This window comes from Myxocyprinus asiaticus, chromosome 17 (assembly GCF_019703515.2).
Source record: "Myxocyprinus asiaticus isolate MX2 ecotype Aquarium Trade chromosome 17, UBuf_Myxa_2, whole genome shotgun sequence".
Classification (NCBI taxonomy): domain Eukaryota; kingdom Metazoa; phylum Chordata; class Actinopteri; order Cypriniformes; family Catostomidae; genus Myxocyprinus; species Myxocyprinus asiaticus.
In genome coordinates this window covers 3771829-3790238 of record NC_059360.1, presented here as the reverse complement: position 1 = coordinate 3790238, position 18410 = coordinate 3771829, and positions in this window count along the sequence as shown.

Here is an 18410-nt window from a genome sequence, read left to right as displayed (position 1 = left end):
AATGTATAAATAAAATCACTGAGTCATAAAGACAAGAAGTACAGGTGAAGGAAAAAATAATGAATTAAAATAAAGTAAATAAAAAACTTAAAAATACATGTAAACCAACACAGATGTATACATAAATAATATAAAGAAGATAAATAATAAATGAAATAAAAATAATTTTATTTTTTATAAGTCATGGGTCAGAAAATTTCTCAGCATATAAGAAAGGATATCCACTTCTTATTAATAATAATTCAAAAAGTATTTATTGCTACAACTGTGAAGGATGTGGTAAGGGATCATCTGAATACATTTCTTGGAAGTATTCATCTTCAATGTAGTATTACTGACCGGTACTGCCACTCCCTATACGCATATTACCCTACAGGGGCACCATCTTACCCTGGGGGTCTTCTCAGGTGTAAAAATCACGAAATAATTAAAGAAATTGACATCAGCCCTCAACGAGCTCCAAGTGATCAAGGGAGGGCCACTGTCCTGCAGAGGTTAGCTCCAACCCTAATCAAACACACCTTCCCTTAATTTTTTCAAGCAATCCTGGTGACCTTGATTAGTTTGCTCAGGTTTGTTTGAATAGGGTTGGAGCTAAACTCTGCAGGACAGTGACCCATTGCACAGGTTCTGCCAGTTGTTGGCACTCGCGCAACGTAAGCAATGATGTACATCCGAGTCAATGAGTCAAAGGAAAGTTAGAGAATTTGTGAAAAAATGTGGAAACTAGCAAAAAAAATTGCCCACATTAAACAGTCTGCATTATAATAAGCAAAAAGAAGAAAAACCTGGCTGTTAGTGTGGGTTTGTTTATGCATGTGTTGGTGTTTGACATTTAACATGTTATCATGCTGATTTTTCATATGATATGCAAATATTATGACCTATAAATGTATAATGAAACATTTCATGAGTTGTTCAGCAAGTTCTTTGCCATAACTCTTCACATAGAGTCTGCAGTGTGCCTTAAATAACCAGTCAAGATGCTAGTGACTTACACAAAAAAAAAGAAAGAAAAGAAAAAATAGCCTATTTTTAAGATTTACACATTTCAATTTCATAACAAAATTTCATTATATCGAATTGTGTAATTTCTAACTAAATTAAATAAATTGAACTAAATATATATATATAGAGTTAAATATTTCTCCATTTAATTTGATGTAATTTGTTATTAAATTCAAATGCATAAATCTTCAAATTATTACTATTTTTTATTTGGTGTACTGTCTAACCTTTTTGCTTATATTGTAAGAATGTTCTCTCAAGAATTTAACTTTTAGCTGTTGTAAATCTTTGCAGATGTAATAGACCTTAAAAAACAGACATTACTGATTTTGTTTGTTTAAGAAATACAGGATTGTTTTTAAAAAAGTAATATGTTTTCCGTCAAGTATTATTCTGGTATTAAATATCTGACTGTTGTAGAATGGTTGAATGGTAATAACACAGATGCATTAAGCTTTACGGAGCAGTCATTCTTTTTCACGGTCATCAGGGTGTCTTAGTCTTACTCCTAGCCAGATGTACTCCCGTGTGTAAGTCTGTCTTTCATTTTTTGGGGGGGGCGATTTACATGTTTGTTTGGATTTATTATGGACTGACAACTGCCAGTATCATGACTTAAATAAGTCATTTGAAATTTCTCAAAAACTTAAATCATTTTAACAAATCTTTGTACATGCATGATGCCTGTCTTCCAGACTTTTTTTTTTTATGCTTTAAAATTGGCAGTGTAGGGTACAAAGCCATGAAGCTGCAAATGTAACATGAGCAACAAAGTGGGTATTGTGAAGGAGTTAGCGAAGACGGACTCCTGGGATATGGGCGGGGAAGGGTCCATCTTCTTTATTGTGGCTCGGCATCCCAAGACCAACAGTGAGCAAGGTGCATGGCAGCCCTGAAATCCTGATTCCGACAGACTACGATGCATGCTTCCATCTCGGAGACATGGTGTCTGGTGGCTCATCATTGTTGTGGCTCTGGATTCAACAAGTTCGCCTGCCCATATAATCTTTGAGTGGTAAATGGTAAACGTATTTGGCTTGCTGTCCGCAAAGGAGGGGCTTGAGGATAAGGCTCAACTCAAGCACTAATTAACCCCGAAAAAGTGCTTAAAACAAGTACAGCAAGCTAGAGATGATGGATTAAAGTACTTTAGACATAGGTGGAGGGTGGAACTGCAGAGTATGGCTATGTATAAATAAATAAATAACATTAAAATATTTTTTTCCACCTGGAGCCATACAGTCAATAAAAGATTTTTCAAATTGCAGGTACAACCTACTGTACAATGTTCACACTCCAGGCAACATACTAAAAAATAATACATTATTATTGATATTTGCACAGATGCCAGTACTCATATTTATAGCCTTTTAGCGACTTAAGACTAGAACAATACCTGATTAGTTTTGTTTTATCTGCATAAAACATAAATTATTTAAATATGAAAGGATACAATTTGAAAAAGTAATGGTTCAAACTTGGATGAACTTTTTTCAAAGCTACAATAAAATAAGAAATTTTAATCCAAGAATGACATTATTTAATATTTGTTTAAAAAATGTGAAATTATTTAACAAATAAAGACATTGGCCATTTGCAACCTCTAAAATGATGTAAGATGATTTTGGTCAAAGCCACTGATCTAGAATCAGCTTTTCCCTTCTCACTACAACTTAAGGTTTGTATTTGAGGTAGGGAAACTGATCCTAGACCAGCAGTTATGAGCAGTTTTATCCACGAGTGGCAATTGTATTCCCCTATTGTCATTGGTACACACATCATGCCATTGGGCAGGGGAAGGCTTCCTTCCCCATATTCCACCTATGGCTTTAGTTATATATTAAGTATAATGTCTAAAGTAATTATATTTGTCTATTTAGTGTAATTTTATATACTATAAGTTGGAGTATGTAACATGAAAATCTCACACTGCACTGGAAGGGGATAGCCCACACTGCATCCTTACTAGAGAGCACACATAGCATTCGAATAATGTGTGGTGCCAAGGAAAAAGCTATACCGAACTAAGGTTTGCAACAGGTGCATACTGAAAAGCCATGTCCCTAGACATTTGCAAGAGAGAAGAGCAAAGTGTGCTTGTTTAAGATTAGATAAATTACCTGTAAACAGTGAAACCAGAATAAAAGTAGATGGTCCTTTCCCGGGCTCTAAAGCCGGCAGCGGATTTTCCATGGGGATTAGACAATTGGAGGTCAGAAGAGAAAAGTTTTTTGTCATTAACAATTTTTATTGATTCCACACTCAAATCAACTCAAACAGCACATGAAAACATGGAATCAACTTTCAACAAAATATGCCCCCCCCCCCAAGCCTATGCAATCTAGAAGGAGTCCAATAAAAACGATGCAGAATCTTAAATTAAATGAGGTGCATCCTTGCATCCCTAGACAAAGACTTGACATTTTTAAAAATCCTACCCCATTCTTCATCCTCCAGTACTAAATTCAAGTCTTTCTACCATAACTTCTTGAGAGATGTCAAAACCCCATCCCCTAGACTCTCAATTAGCCAGGAATAGTATGCTGAAGCCTTGTGACCCTTTCCAAAAGCCGCTAGTACCATCTCAAGAGTGTCTGCAGCTTTAGGGGGCTGCGTACTACACCCAAAGATGGTACAAATTAGATGGCGCAGCTGTAAGTACCTGAAGAATTGAGATCTGGGAATCCCAAACTGCTGTGTAATATTTTCAAAGGATCTCAATGCTCCATTTTCATACAGGTCACCCAGCGTAGCAACTCCCTTCTCAATCCATTCTGTCCAGCAAAAAGGGGACTTGTTAATACACAGTTTAGGGTTTAACCAAATACTTGTGGCAACGTTCAGGTTAATGTCCGGATTGAGCATGTGGGAAACTTTTGTCCACACTAACTGCATGTGTGAGATAACGGGATGTGTCTTTACTTCTCCGGGCAGCTTGGTAGAAAGACATTGCAATGGCAAGATATGGGCAAGGACCTCCTGTTCAATAAAGAGCCAGGGAGGAGCTCTTTCAGGCGGAAGGGACCAAAGCGCCAAATGTCTGAGACCAAAAGCATAATAGTAAAACAATATTTTGGGGAGACCTAACCCACCTTTGTCAATTGGCCTGTGTAACTTATTAGAATGCTGTAGAGCTGAGGAGGGCGGGGCCGGGCTGGAATGAGACACACCCAGTCCCCAGTCAGCCTGATGGGGCACGCGAGGGATAAAGGCGGCCGGGGACGACAGTTCGAGAGAGAGAGAATTACAGACAGCTGTGCTGTGTTTTTAGTTGTGTGTTTTTGTTTGGGTTTTTGTTTAATAAATTATTATTTAAGTTGTCAAGCCGGTTCTCGCCTCCTCCTTTCCTCTAAACCCCCTTACAAATGCATTCAAGGACGTTTACCATTCCAGATAAAAATTTAGCAATACTATCAAATTGTTTAAAATAAAAGAGGGGAACTTCAATGGGGAGAGACTGTAATAGGTAGTTAAATTTTGAAATACAATTCATTTTTATAACATTAATCTTCACAATCATAGATAAATGTAATGAAACCCACCTTTCCACATCATTCGAAAACTTTTTTATTAAAGGGTCAAATTAACACTGACTAAATCACATAATACTTAATGCCCTGTTTGAGCCACTGAAAGGCGCCCGGCTGAAAAGCCGTTACCGGGCAAAATGCTGACAGAGCCAAAGCTTCGGATTTAGACCAATTAACTCTGTATCCCGAAAATTTAGAGAAGAAATTGATCATTCTGTGGAGGCAAGGCATAGATCTAGCGGGGTCAGAGACAAATAATAAAATATCATCTGCATGAAGTAAAAGCTTATGCGCCATACCTCCCGCCACCACCCCTGGAAAATCATCCTCCTTTCTTATCGCGACTGCTAATGGTTCCAGAGCAAGACAGAACAATAATGGGGAAAGAGGACAGCCCTGCCGGGTGCCCCATTCAGAGTAAAATAATCTGAAATTAATCCATTCATTTGTACCGCCGTTACAGGGTGTCTATAAAGTAACTTAATCCAACTGATAAATGTACTCCCGAACCCATACATTTCCAAAATCTTAAAAAGATAATCCCATTCTACCATATCAAACACTTTTTCGGCATCAAGTGAGATGGCAGCGACCAGAGACTGATCATTCACTACTGACCACATGATACTGACAAAACACCTAATGTTATCAGTAGAGCTACGGCCCCGAATAAACCCCACCTGATCTAAATGTGTAAGAGATGTCATAACTTAATCGGTTAGCCAAAATTTTTGCCAAAATTTTTACTCACTTGGATCTTTGTCCTTTTTAAGAATCAGACTGATCCGGGCTTGTGTCATGGTTGGGGGAAGCTTTCCATTCTTTAATGATTCTGTATAAACTTCTAACAAAAGTGGAGCCAATTCTGTAGCATAAGATCTAAAAAAACTCAGTGGCAAAGCTGTCTGGCCCGGGAGCCTTGCCTGTAGGTAAGGACTTAATTACCTCATCAAGCTCCTCCAAGGTTATCTCAGAATACATGTTTTTGCTAAGTCGTCAATTTAGGGAGTTCTAATGGTTCCACAAAGTTTCTAATATCTTTATAAGTAGACGAAGACATGGAACTATAAAGATCAATATAGAACTCTTTAAAAGCATTATTAATATCAATGGCCGAAGTAAAAATTTCACCACCAGCAGGTTTCACTGAGGGAACGGTAGAAAAAGACTCTCTCTGCTTTATATATCTAGCCAAAAGCTTCCCTGCTTTGTCCCCCGACTCAAAATATGACTGTCTTGCCCTGAATAACCAAAACTCCACTTTCTGTGACAAAATAGAATTATATCTGTATTTCAATTGGGTCAATTCTCTGAGGCCATCAGACAACATTCGGCGCTTCAGCTCTGCTTCAGCACTTTTAATATTCCCTTCCAACTCCACAAGTTCTCGTGCTTTAGATTTTTTGATTAATGAGGCATACTGTATGATCCGACCCCTAAGAACAGCCTTAAGTGCCTCCCAAGCCATGCCCACAGAAGATACTTAAGACCAGTTGGTCTCCATATAAACATTGATTTCAGTCTTTAACATTTGTTGGAAATCAGGATTTTGCAAAAGGGATACATTAAAGCACCAACTATATGATTTCTTTTTCTCTGTGTGTGGCAACATTTGTAAACTCACCAGGGCATGATCTGAGACTAAGATGTTTCCAATTGAGCAATCCACAACAAATGAAATGAGGGACTTAGATATTTAAAAAAAAAACATGTAGTCCCTACCAGATGGGTTCAAAAGTCGCCAAATATCTACAAGACCAAGATATTTAAACATCCTGTGAAGTGTCAGTGTTGCTCTAGTGGGCTTACACACTTTTGCTTCACTATGATCAAGGACTGAGTCCATCAATAGATTAAAGTCTCCTCCCAATATTATATCATGAGGGGTGCCAGCGACTTGCAACATCCCTTCAAGGTCTATAAAAAATCCCTGATCATCAGCGTTTGGTGCGTAAATATTAGCCAAAATCAACCTTTGCCCCTGAATGTCTGCTAAAGCAATAATGACTCTTCCTATTTTATCTTTAATCTGTTTGAGAAATTTGTAGATGTTTATTTATCAGTATATTGACTCCCCTACTCTTACTCGAGCCAGCACCGAAGAAAACATGTCCACCTCATATCTTCCCAAATTTTTCAGCTTCCTGCGGGGAAAGATGCATTTCTTGAAGAAAGATTATATCATATTTGTTACACTTAAGAAAAGAAATAACCTTCCTTCTTTTTATGGGGTGCCCCAACCCATTCACGTTCCATGTGGAGAGAGATAACCTGTTTAACCCCACGCACGACAGCGCCAACCGGCGTCCATCCCTCTAAACTCAAAAGGTCCATGTACGCCTACGAGAGCCCCCGCAACAACTCAAGTCCGGTGCTTCTGCACAAATTTTGTGAGGCAATATTACAGAACAGAAAATACTTTGTAAAACAGACCCCAGCCAACAGGCAAAATAAACACAAAGAACATGTAGATTCATTCACAGAACTGTCTTGAAGGTGTGTTCCTCCACAAAATAAACTCCAACTGATATAAAGCCCTTCAGTTTCCTCGGACAGACAAACAAATGTTCAGTGAGCCGGCTGTTATGAGTGCAGCGATGACGTAATCATCTAATGTCCCTTAAAAGTACTCCACAAAAACAAATTCAGAAGTGACAGAAGTGGAACCCGACGTGGTCTTCTGCTGTTGTAGCCCATCCGCCTCAAGGTTCGACGTGTTGTGCATTCTGAGATGCTATTCTGCTTAATACAATTGTACAAAGTGGTTATCTGAGCTAACGTAACCTTTCTTTCAACTCGAACCAGTCTGGCCATTTTCAGTTGAACTCTCTCTTTAACAAGACATTTCCATCCGCATAACTGCCGTTTACTGGATGTTTTTCTTTGTTCTGAGAAAACACTAGAGACTGTTGTGAGTGAAAATCCCAGTAGATCAGCAGTTACAGAAATACTTAAACCAGCCAGTCTGGCACCAACAATCATGCCACAGTCCAAATCACTGAGATCACATTTTCCCCCATTCTGATGGTTGATGTGAGCATTAACTGAAGCTCCTGACCTGTATATGCATGATGTTATGCAATGCACTGTTGCCACACGATTGGCTGATTAGATAATCGCATGAATAAGTAGGTGGACAGGTGTTCCTAATAAAGTGCTTGGTGAATGTATATTCTGTAGGTTTATTGGCAGATTAGATGAACATTTAGCATCAGTTTTGGGTATGTTTTTTAAAAAAGCGACTCACTCAGAATCACATGACGCCATGCGAGGAACGGACGTGTAAACGGCGATCTCTGTGCACTTTGCTAGTTTTTAATAATTTTTATGTTATAATCTGGTGAGATTCGATACACCCTGCTACATATCTGTTCTTTGAAGTCAACATGGCAAAGAATTCAAAATCCTCGGGCTCTGGAGATATTAAAAGACACTTATGTGCTCAAGCTGAAACCTCTGACAGGCCTGCAGACCAGGGCCTTGGTTTGGATAGTGTGGCAGGAGAAATTCAGCCAGATTGTTGGAATTCCTGAGCATGAAGAAGATTGAGAATAGATACTAAGGATGGCTGCAAAATATTTACATGCCCTCAACAAGCATTGTCTTTCATAGAGTCAATGGGTGAGTAAACCATTTGGTGACTTTCATATGGCCCCCGAGTGGGCTGTCTCACTGTACATACTCTTGGCTGTCTGAGGAAGCTGGGCGCCGTTTTTGTTTCTTTTTGTGTTGGTTCCAACTAGTGGCTAGAATTAGATTTGTGGAATAACACTCCTTCAAGAAACCTTTTGCATCGACGAAGGGACGCTTTTACACTGAAGTTTAAGGATGGCCATTAAATATTTACATGCCCACAACAAGCGATGTCTTCCATAAAACCAATGGACTGAGTCATGGTGTGTTTCTCACATGCCTCCAAATGGACTGTCTCGCTGAATATACTCTTAACCATCCGAGGAAGCTGGGCGCCTTTTTTGTTCTTTTTGTGCTGGTTCCGCCTAACTGCTGGAGTTTGTTTTGTGGAATAACACACCTTTGAGACAATTTTGTGAATGAATCTACACGTTCTTTGTGTTTATTCTGCCTATTGGCTGGAGTTTGTTTTATAGATTATCTTTTGTTGTGTAATTCTGACTCACAAAATTTGTATAGAAGCACCGGACTTGAGCAATCCAACAGCAAATTTTTCGTGGGTACTCTCATAGGCATACATGGACTTTTTAAGTTTAGAGGGATGGATGCCGGTTGGCGTTGTTGTGCGTGGGGTTAATGCACACGTTTTTCTTTTTTCTGTTTGTTTGGTTCGGGGGGAAGTCGGGGTTTGATTGTTGCACTAATGGGGAATGTGGTCTTTATCATTTAATTCTTGACACACAATCTATTTTTTCTAATATGTCAAAATTTCAAATGTTAATATGAGTTGATTATCTCTCTCCACATGGAATGTGAATGGGTTGGGACACCCCATAAAAAGAAGGAAGGTTATTTATTTTCTTAAACATAAGAAATATGATATTGTGTTTCTTTAAGAAATGCATCTTTCCCACAGGAAGCTGAAAAATTTGGGAAGATATGGGGTGGACATGTTTTCTTTAGTGCTGGCTCAATTAAGAGCAGGGAGGTCATTACATTGATAAGTAAACATCTACAATTCAAATGTCTCAAACAGATTAAAGATAAATTAGGAAGAGTCATTATTGTTTTAGCTGAAATTCAGGAGCAAAGTTGATTTTGGCTAATATTTACACACCTAACGTTGATGATCAGGGCTTTTTTATAGATCTTGAAGGGATGTTGCAAGCTGCTGGCACCCCTCATGATATAGTATTGGGAAGAGACTTTAATCTATTGATGGACTCAGTCCTTGATCATAGCGAAGCAAAAGTGTGTAAGCCCCCTAGAGCAACATGGATGTTTCACAGGATGTGTAAATATCTTGGTCTTGCAGATATTTGGAGACTTTTGAACCCATCTGGTAGGGACTATAAATTTTTTTTCATCAGTCCATAAGATTTATTCTAGAATAGATTTTTTTTATATCTAAGTCCCTCATTTCATCTGTTGTTGATTGCTCAATTGGAAACATCTTAGTCTCAGATCACACCCTGGTGAGTTTAGAGATGTTGCCACACACAGAGAAAAAGAAATCATATAGTTGGCACTTTAATGTATCCCTTTTGCAAAATCCTGATTTCCAACAAATGTTAAAGACTGAAATCAGTGTTTATATGTAGACCAACTGGTCCTCAGTATCCTCTGTAGGTGTGGCTTGGGAGGCACTTAAGGCGGTTCTTAGGGGTCGGATAATACAGTATGCCTCATTCATCAAAAAATACAAAGCACGAGAACTCGTGGAGTTGGAAGAGAATATTACCGAGACAGAACTGAAGCGCCGAATGTTGTCTGATGGCCTCAGAGAATTTACCCAATTGAAATACAGATATAATACTATTTTGTCAAGGAAGGTGGAGTTTTGGTTATTTAGGGCAAGACAATCATATTTTGAGTTGGGGGACAAAGCAGGGAAGCTTTTGGCTAGATATATAAAGCAGAGAGAATCTTTTTCTAGCATTCCCTCAGTGAAATCTGTAGGTGGTTACATTTTTACCTCGGCCACTGATATTAATAATGCTTTTAAAGAATTCTATCTTGATTTTTATAGTTCCACGTCTTCATCTATTGATGAAGATTTTAGAAACTTTGTGAAACCATTAGATGTCCCTAAACTGACGACTGAGCAAAAAAATTCTCTTGATTCTGAGATAAACTTGGAGGAGCTTGACGAGGTAATTAAGGCCCTGCCTACAGGCAAGGCTCTGGGGCAAGACGGTTTTGCTGCTGAATTTTTTAGATCTTATGCTACAGAACTGGCTCCACTTTTGTTAGAAGTTTATATGGAATCATTAAAGAATGGAAACTTCCGCCAACCATGACACAAGCCCGGATCAGTCTGATTCTTAAAAAGGACAAAGATCCAAGAGAGTGTAAGAGTTACTATCCAATTTCCCTGATCCAGCTAGACGTTAAAATTTTGACAAAAATTCTGGCTAACCGATTAAGTAAATGTCACGGATCCACCAGACTCCCTCTCTCACTCCACACTCCACTCCCTCTCCCTCACTACCGACACAGCACTCACTCTCCCCTGAGTTTTGATCACTCGCACCTGCACATCATCAGTGACTAATCAAGGACTTCATTTATACCCAGCTTTCACACATACTCTTTGTCTGTTCTTGTCAGTGTTTTTCCAGAGACTACGGACTCCCTAGATTTGTCTAGACCTTCCTGTATATATACTTACGTTGTTTTTGTTTTTTACATTACACATTCCCTGCCTGGATATTACCCACCTGCTGTTTGCATCACAACTGTATTTGGATTGACTCACCTGTTGTTTTCTTCTCTGCTTCATTCACCTGTTCAATAAACCCTGCGATTGAGTCCATATCCCTGCCTCCGTGAGTTTCTCCATGACAGAAGAACAGACCGCCAAGAAGGACTCAGCGGGGGCTTCCTATATTCCACCAACATCGAGCACATTCATTAGGATCATGGAGCTGACTGGTTTATTTCTGGAGCTGTTCAAACAAGATCGTCCTCTCCTGGAATATACAACAAAGTTCTGTCAAATTGTTACCCCAACCACAATATCTGACTCCTACCTCAGATCCATTTATGGAATGGGACTGAACTTCCACTGACGTACAGCTCTTCCGGAGGTGGAGAATCTTTCTTTTGTGGAATATGTCCGAGCCACACTGGCCATACATTACCCCTCACCATTATCAACACGCTGGACAGAGGAGGTCACTCCCATTGCCACGACCCCCAAGGTAACTCCTCTCCCAACATTCCCCCACATACATTTTTGGGGGGGCTAACCCTCTCCAAACTCCGGTGGTCGATTCCCCACCGCGGTCAGCGGCAACGACCATGGAGGTCACATTCTCCCCTTACACTATGGGTTATGGCGGGAACCCCGGGCCACTGCCAGCGCCACGGTAAACGAGCCAGCGCCCACGCCTGCCAAGGTAAACAAGCCAGCGCCCACGCCTGCCACGGTAACCATCCCAGAGCCGACGCCTGTAGCCTTGACCATTCCTGCAACAGCTCTCCCAGCTGTCTGGAGAAATAGGAGAAGGAAAAGGACTCCCATTCCCCAGTCTATGCTAGCACTTACATCCATGGAGTCAGATCCCCGGCCACTGCCTGTGCTCTCTTCCATGGCTCCTTGCTCCAAGCCTTCCACGGCTCCTTGCTCCAAGCCTTCCATGACTCCTTGCTCCAAGCCTTCCACAGCTCCTTGCTCCAAGCCTTCCACGGCTCCTTGCTCCAAGCCTCCCACGGCTCCGCCCCTCGAACCTCCCGTGGCTTCATCCCTCGAGCCTTCCATGGCTCCGCCTTCAGTTGCTTCTTCCCTAGAGCCTTCCATGGCTCTGCCTTCCCTGGCTCCGTCACTCGAGTCTTCCACGGCTCCGCCCCTCGAGCCTCCCATGGCTCTGCCTTCCACAGCTCCACCCTTCGAGCCTCCCATGGCTCCACCCCTCAAGTCCCCATGGCTCCGCCTTATGCAGCTCCACCTCTCAAACCTTCCACGGCTCCGCTCCTTGAGCCTCCCGTGGCTCCGCCTTCCATGGCTCTGCCCCTCAAGTCTTCCATGGCTCCGCCTTCCATGGCTCTGCCCCTCGAGCTGCTCATGGCTCCGCCTTTCTTGGCTCCGCCCCTCGGGCATCTCCTGGCTCCGCCTTCCTTGGCTCCACCTGCCTTCGTCAAACCTCTCCTGGCTCCACTTGCCTTCATCGAGCCCTCCATAGCTCCACCCTCTGAGTCTTCCTCAGCTCCACCCTCAATCCCAGAAACTCCACCCCCTATGACTCAGCTTACTCCTACTCCTGCTGCTCCGCTTCCGGATCCACCTATGGCCCATCCTCCTCCGCTGGTTCCGTCCAGCATGATGGCCCTTCATCCTCTGCTGGTTCCAACCAGCATGATGGCCCTTTCTCCTCCGCTGACTCCACCCAGGACATTAGCTCCTCCTCCTCCTCCTGATCAGCCAGTTCCTCCCAGGCCTCCTGACCATGTTCCTGCTCTGTGGCCACCTCCCAGGCCTCCTGACCCTGTCCCTACTCTGTGGCTGCCTCCCAGGCCTCCTGACCCAGATCCTGCCCTATGGTCAACTCCTTGGCCTCCTGATCATCAGCAGACTCCTCCTTGGTCACCAGATAATCTGCTCATTCCTCCTGATCATCCTCCTGGATCCTTCCCTGTCATCTGTTTCCTCCTGCCCTCCTCATCAATCTTTGGACACCAGGAGTCATCCTTTAAAGGGGGGGGGGTTCTGTCACAGATCCACTGGACTCCATCTTTCACTACACACTCCGCTCCCTCTCCCTCACTGCCGACACAGTGCTCATTCTTCCCTGAGTTTTGATCACTCGCACCTGCACATCATCGGTGACTAATCAAGGACTTAATTTATACCCAGCATTCACACACACTCTTTGTCTGTTCTTGTCAGTGTTTTACCGGAGACTACAGACTCCCTAGTTTTGTCTAGACCTTCCTGTGTATATACTTACCTTGCTATTGTTCCCCTCGTCAGAGGTTTGTGTTGGTTCATCCTCTGTTTATTCCCCAGTGCTTGGACTCTCCTGTGTTTCCAGCAAAAATTAAAAGGCTATTGTGAGTTAACCATTCATCTGTTCATCACACTATTTCCCTGCCTAGATATTACCCTGTGGAATGGGGGGCGTGGTCACGTGTCGGTCTGCAGGAGAGGGAGAGCGGGAAGGCTCGTCACCTGGCTCGTAATTATCTCTAACACCTGTCTCTCATTATAGTGATGGCGGAGGGAGACCTAAAAAGGCTCGCCAGGGTGTCAGAGAGGGAAGAGAGTGGCCAGAAAGCATGACACTCCCAAACAGAGAGAGAGAGAGTGTGCAACAAAAGACTGTTTTATTTTCATTTATTTTGTTATTCTTGAGTTATCGACGGTTACCGTCGATTGTGTGAAGAAAAAAAAGCCAAAATAAAAGGACTGACCTTTGAACCTGCTTCATTGTCTCCTGACTCCTCCATTACCCACAAACCAAGATCCTTCTACATACCCACCTGCTGTTTGCATCACAACTGTATTTGGATTGACTCACCTGTTGTTTTCTTCTCTGCTTCATTCACCTGTTCAATAAACCCCGCAATTGAGTCCATATCCCTGCCTCCGTGACAGTAAAGTTATGACATCTCTTATACATATAGATCAGGTGGAGTTTATTCGGGGCCGTAGCTCTTTTGATAACATTAGGCGTTTCATCAATATCATGTGGTCAGTGGCGAATGATCAGACTCCGGTCACTGCCATCTCACTTGATGCCGAAAAGGCATTTTATGTGATAGAATGGGATTATCTTTTTAAGATTTTGGAAAGGTACGGGTTTGGAAATACTTTTATTGAATGGATTAAGTTACTTTATAGACACCCGGTAGTGGCGGTACAAACAAATGGATTAATTTCAGATTATTTTACTCTAGATAGGGGCACCCGGCAGAGTTGCCCTCTTTCCCCATTATTGTTCTGTCTTGCCCTGGAACCATTAGCAGCCGCAATAAGAAAGGAGGATGATTTTCCAGGGGTGATGGCTTGAGGTGTGGCGCATAAGCTTTTGCTTTACGTGGATAATATTTTATTATTCATCTCTGACCCCATTAGATCTATGCCTTGCCTCCACAGGATTATTAGTTCCTTCTCTAAATTCTCAGGTTACAGAGTCAATTGGTCTAAATCTAAAGCTTTGGTTCTGACAGTGTACTGCCCAGTAACATATTTTTAGCTGGGCACCTTCCAGTGGCCCAAACACTGGGCATTAAGTATTTGGGCATTTTATTCCCAGCTAATTTGTGTGATTTAGTTAGAGTTCATTTTGATCCTTTAATAAAAAGGTTTTTGAGTGATGTGAGTAGGTGGGCTTCATTACATTTATCTATGATTGGGAAGGCTAATGTTATTAAAATGAACTGTATTCCAAAATTCAACTACCTGCTACAATCTCTCCCTGGAGTGTTGCGCAGCTTTCGTGCAGAAAAATGCAAATTGTCTGCTAGTATTTTCTGATAACATGCTGCATTCATCTTGCCATCAATTTTCACAAGATTCCCCGCGCCTTTAGAGCTCACACACCCCCAAAACATCAGTGAGCCACCACCATGCTTCACAATGGGGATGGTATTCTTTTCACTATAGGCCTTGTTGACCTCTCTCCAAACATAGCGCTTAAGGTTGTGACCATAAAGCTCTATTTTGGTCTCGTCACTCCAAATTACAGTGTGCCAGAAGCTGTGAGGCGTGTCAAGGTGTTGTCGGGCATATTGTAACCGGGCTTTTTTGTGGCATTGGCGCAGTAAAGGCTTCTTTCTGGCAACTCGACCATGCAGCTCATTTTTGTTCAAGTATCGTCATATTGTGCTCCTTGAAACAACCACACCGTCTTTTTCCAGAGCAGCCAGTATTTCTCTTTGATCCTGAACAATTCTTCTGGCAGTTGTGGCTGAAATCTTTCTTGGTCTACCTGACCTTGGCTTGGTATCAAGAGATCCCCAAATTTTCCACTTCTTAATAAGTGATTGAACAGTACTAACTGGCATTTTCAAGGCTTTAGATATCTTTTTATATCCTTTTCCATCTTTATAAAGTTCCATTACCTTGTTACACAGGCCTTTTGACAGCTCTTTTCTGCTCCCCATGGCTCAGTATCTAACCTACTCAGTGCATACACGTGAGAGCTAAGAAACTCATTGACTATTTATACAGAGACACTAATTGCAATTTAAAAATTGCCATTTAAACCTGTGTGTGTCACCTTGTGTGTCTGTAACAAGATCAAACATTCAAGGGTGTGTAAACTTTTGATCAGGGCCATTTGGGTGATTTCTGTTATCATTATGATTTAAAAAGGAGCCAAACAACTATGTGATAATAAATGGCTTCATATGATCACTATTCTTATATAAAAGAAATTTTTGCATGATCAGTCATATTTTCAAAATCAATGCCAAAATTTCACAATTTCTGCCAGGGTATGCAAACTTATATATAGCACAACTGTGTATATATATATATATATATGTTTTTGTGTGTCATGTGGGACCTCTGGGGTGTTCTTGTGGGTGGGGTTGGGGATTGGGAGGGGGAGGTAATAGAGGAGTCAAGTATTGATTCTGTTTGTATATGTTTTGCTTTTATTTGTTTAATATTTGAATCAATAAAAAACATTTTTTAATCACAATCACACTCAAGTTAAAGTGGTGACACTTAATAATCTCTCTCTACCTAAGAAACACAAGGGTGATCAATCACTTTTATCAACAAAACACTGATTTTGTTTTTTGATTTGCAGTTTTTATCTTGAATTTAAACTGAATATGAATGACAGATGCCAACACTGTCACTGTCGCTGATACCTAACAATATTATATCATATCTGTGATTATAATGTAATAAAAAAATGTATGACTTTTAAATCTTAAAAAAAAAGTGACTCATTTCAAGAATTTGAAATGTAAGTGAATAGTAATTAATTACTTAGCAATAAGATTACACCCAAAACTGGTTACCATGCCCCTCATTTCACTCCTGTTTCAGGATGGACCCTGGCTGCTGGTTGGTGGTATGGGGGCTGGGACAGTGGTATTGCCTCGTACTCGCCTCACACAAAAAGAGGGCTTTATTATGGCTTTAATGTCTGGTAAGCTTTGGGAATGGACAATAGCTGTCTAGGAAAAGAACAGTCTAATCCGTTATTCGCTTGAATTCAGGAGCAACAAATGCAGGGTAACAATTGCAGATTAGGAGAGCCACAGCAGCGGAACATGGGTTTCTTCAGCCACTAAAAGTGTTGTAATATTGCAATAGATCTTTGCGGTATAACCTGGATTGCCAAAACAATAATCTTAGCTTTGATCAACACTTGCACCTCTCAATTAAAATTAGCTACAACTCAGAGTGTGACATCTAGATGTTTTTTGTTCATATTTTGTGTTAATGTCTTTAGTTTTGAAAAGTAGTTCCATGTCATGTTATTTCCTGTTTCCCTGCCATGTCATGTGATCATCCTGTTTCCCTCATGTTCATTGTGTCTGTTTTGACTTGTTATCTTGTTTAGAGTTCTGTTTGTGCATTGGGTTATGTTTCCCATGTCCATGTATTTAAGTCTCATGTTTGTTTGTGTTGGCATACTTAGGTCAAGTCAAGTCAAGTCCATGTTCATGTTTATGTTTAATGTTACGTCAGTCAAGTCAAGTCTGTTTGTTTGGATTCATGTTTCTGGATTTACCATGCTTCAAGTAATAAACTGCACTTGGGTTCTACACTTCATCGTCATCGTCTTCATCTTCATCTTCCTGTCATTGCCACAGAGTCTACAGACTGACATTAGACCACAACCTTACTTTAAAGCCAATGCCTTAGGCCTCCCAAACTGAACTCAAGCAAGTCGGAAGAGCTTGACTAATCCCAAAGCAGAGAAAAATGTGATGCCAGAGATTGTCTTTCTTGTTGATAATGGGACTTCTTCCTTGTATCCTGTCCCAGTTTGTGGAATTCCCCACAAACGGTAATAGTGAATAGCACAGTTTTGTGAATAGTGCAATATACTGTATAATGAGCATCAATTGCATAGAAAGGAGGTGTGGAAAGAAATGTCAAATAAAACAATTTAGACACTCCATACGCATGGCATCATCGCCCCATGTCTGTCTTTTGTTTTGTTGTCTGTCTTTGCGTGAGCGCATGGTTACGGTTGTATTCCCTGCCGTGCGCTCTTCGGTCTGTCTTGTTTCATGTCTGGAGTATGGTGACTGGGTCTCTGCCAGAGTTTATGTCTGTTTCTCACAAACACGGGTGCACCTCATGTCGTGCTGCACACCCAGGTTGCAAGCTGTTTTCATATTGTGCTGAGGTTCGGTCACTTCGGTCTGAGATTTCGGGTTTGTGTGTGGCTGAACTCTTGCACAGGAGTCCTGTCTTTTCTGTCGCCTGTTGCGTGCATCGCATGGCATTTGCCTCGCAATGTATGCTCAGGTTTCATTTAGTGTGAGAATGCGTGGCATCACTTTGTTTGGCGTTGCTACATATTCTCTCGTCTTGTTTGTCGGTTGGAATGAGCGTATATTTCCTTATTTTCTTGGTGATGTACGCTCATACCATTCGGGTGTTTTGATGTCTTGTGAGAGCACGTGGCATTGTTTTGTTTGTGTATCGCTGCATGTCTCTCTGTCTTTCATCATATTCCGCCTCCTTGTTTGCCCATTATTAGTTTATTAGTCACACCTGCTCTGTCCTGTCAACCTGTTGATTTCTCTCTCTATTTTAGCCTCCTCGTGTGTGTGGTCCATGTTTTCCAGTCAGTCCTATGTATTTGTTTGTTTATTCCAATCAGTCTCTCGGTCCATCTAGTTTCCTGTTCTGTTCATCCTTACCCAGTCCGGTCGGTCCTGTTCCCCGCTGTCTTCTGCTCCAGCCCTGGATTACCTTTTTTCCCTATGGGGTAGTTTATGTTTGTTTTTCCCCCTTGTGAAAGGTTTGTGTTTGCCCTTGTTGTGTTAATAAATCCTTTGTTTTTAAAAACTCTGCACTTGGGTCCTGAGCCTAATTCTCAATCCTTGACACGCAACACTATCTCAGCACTAATTGCGCCTAATTAAACTAGTTTGCATATGGTTAATAAACAGGTTTTTGTGCTGAAATACCATGTTCAAAAGTGGCACTACTGTTTAGTGAATTCACCCTTTTATATACATAAACTTCAAATTATAAAATTTGATTTCAATTCATTTCAAATATATTTACATGTTTGTGCGTAATATGATAATAAAAAA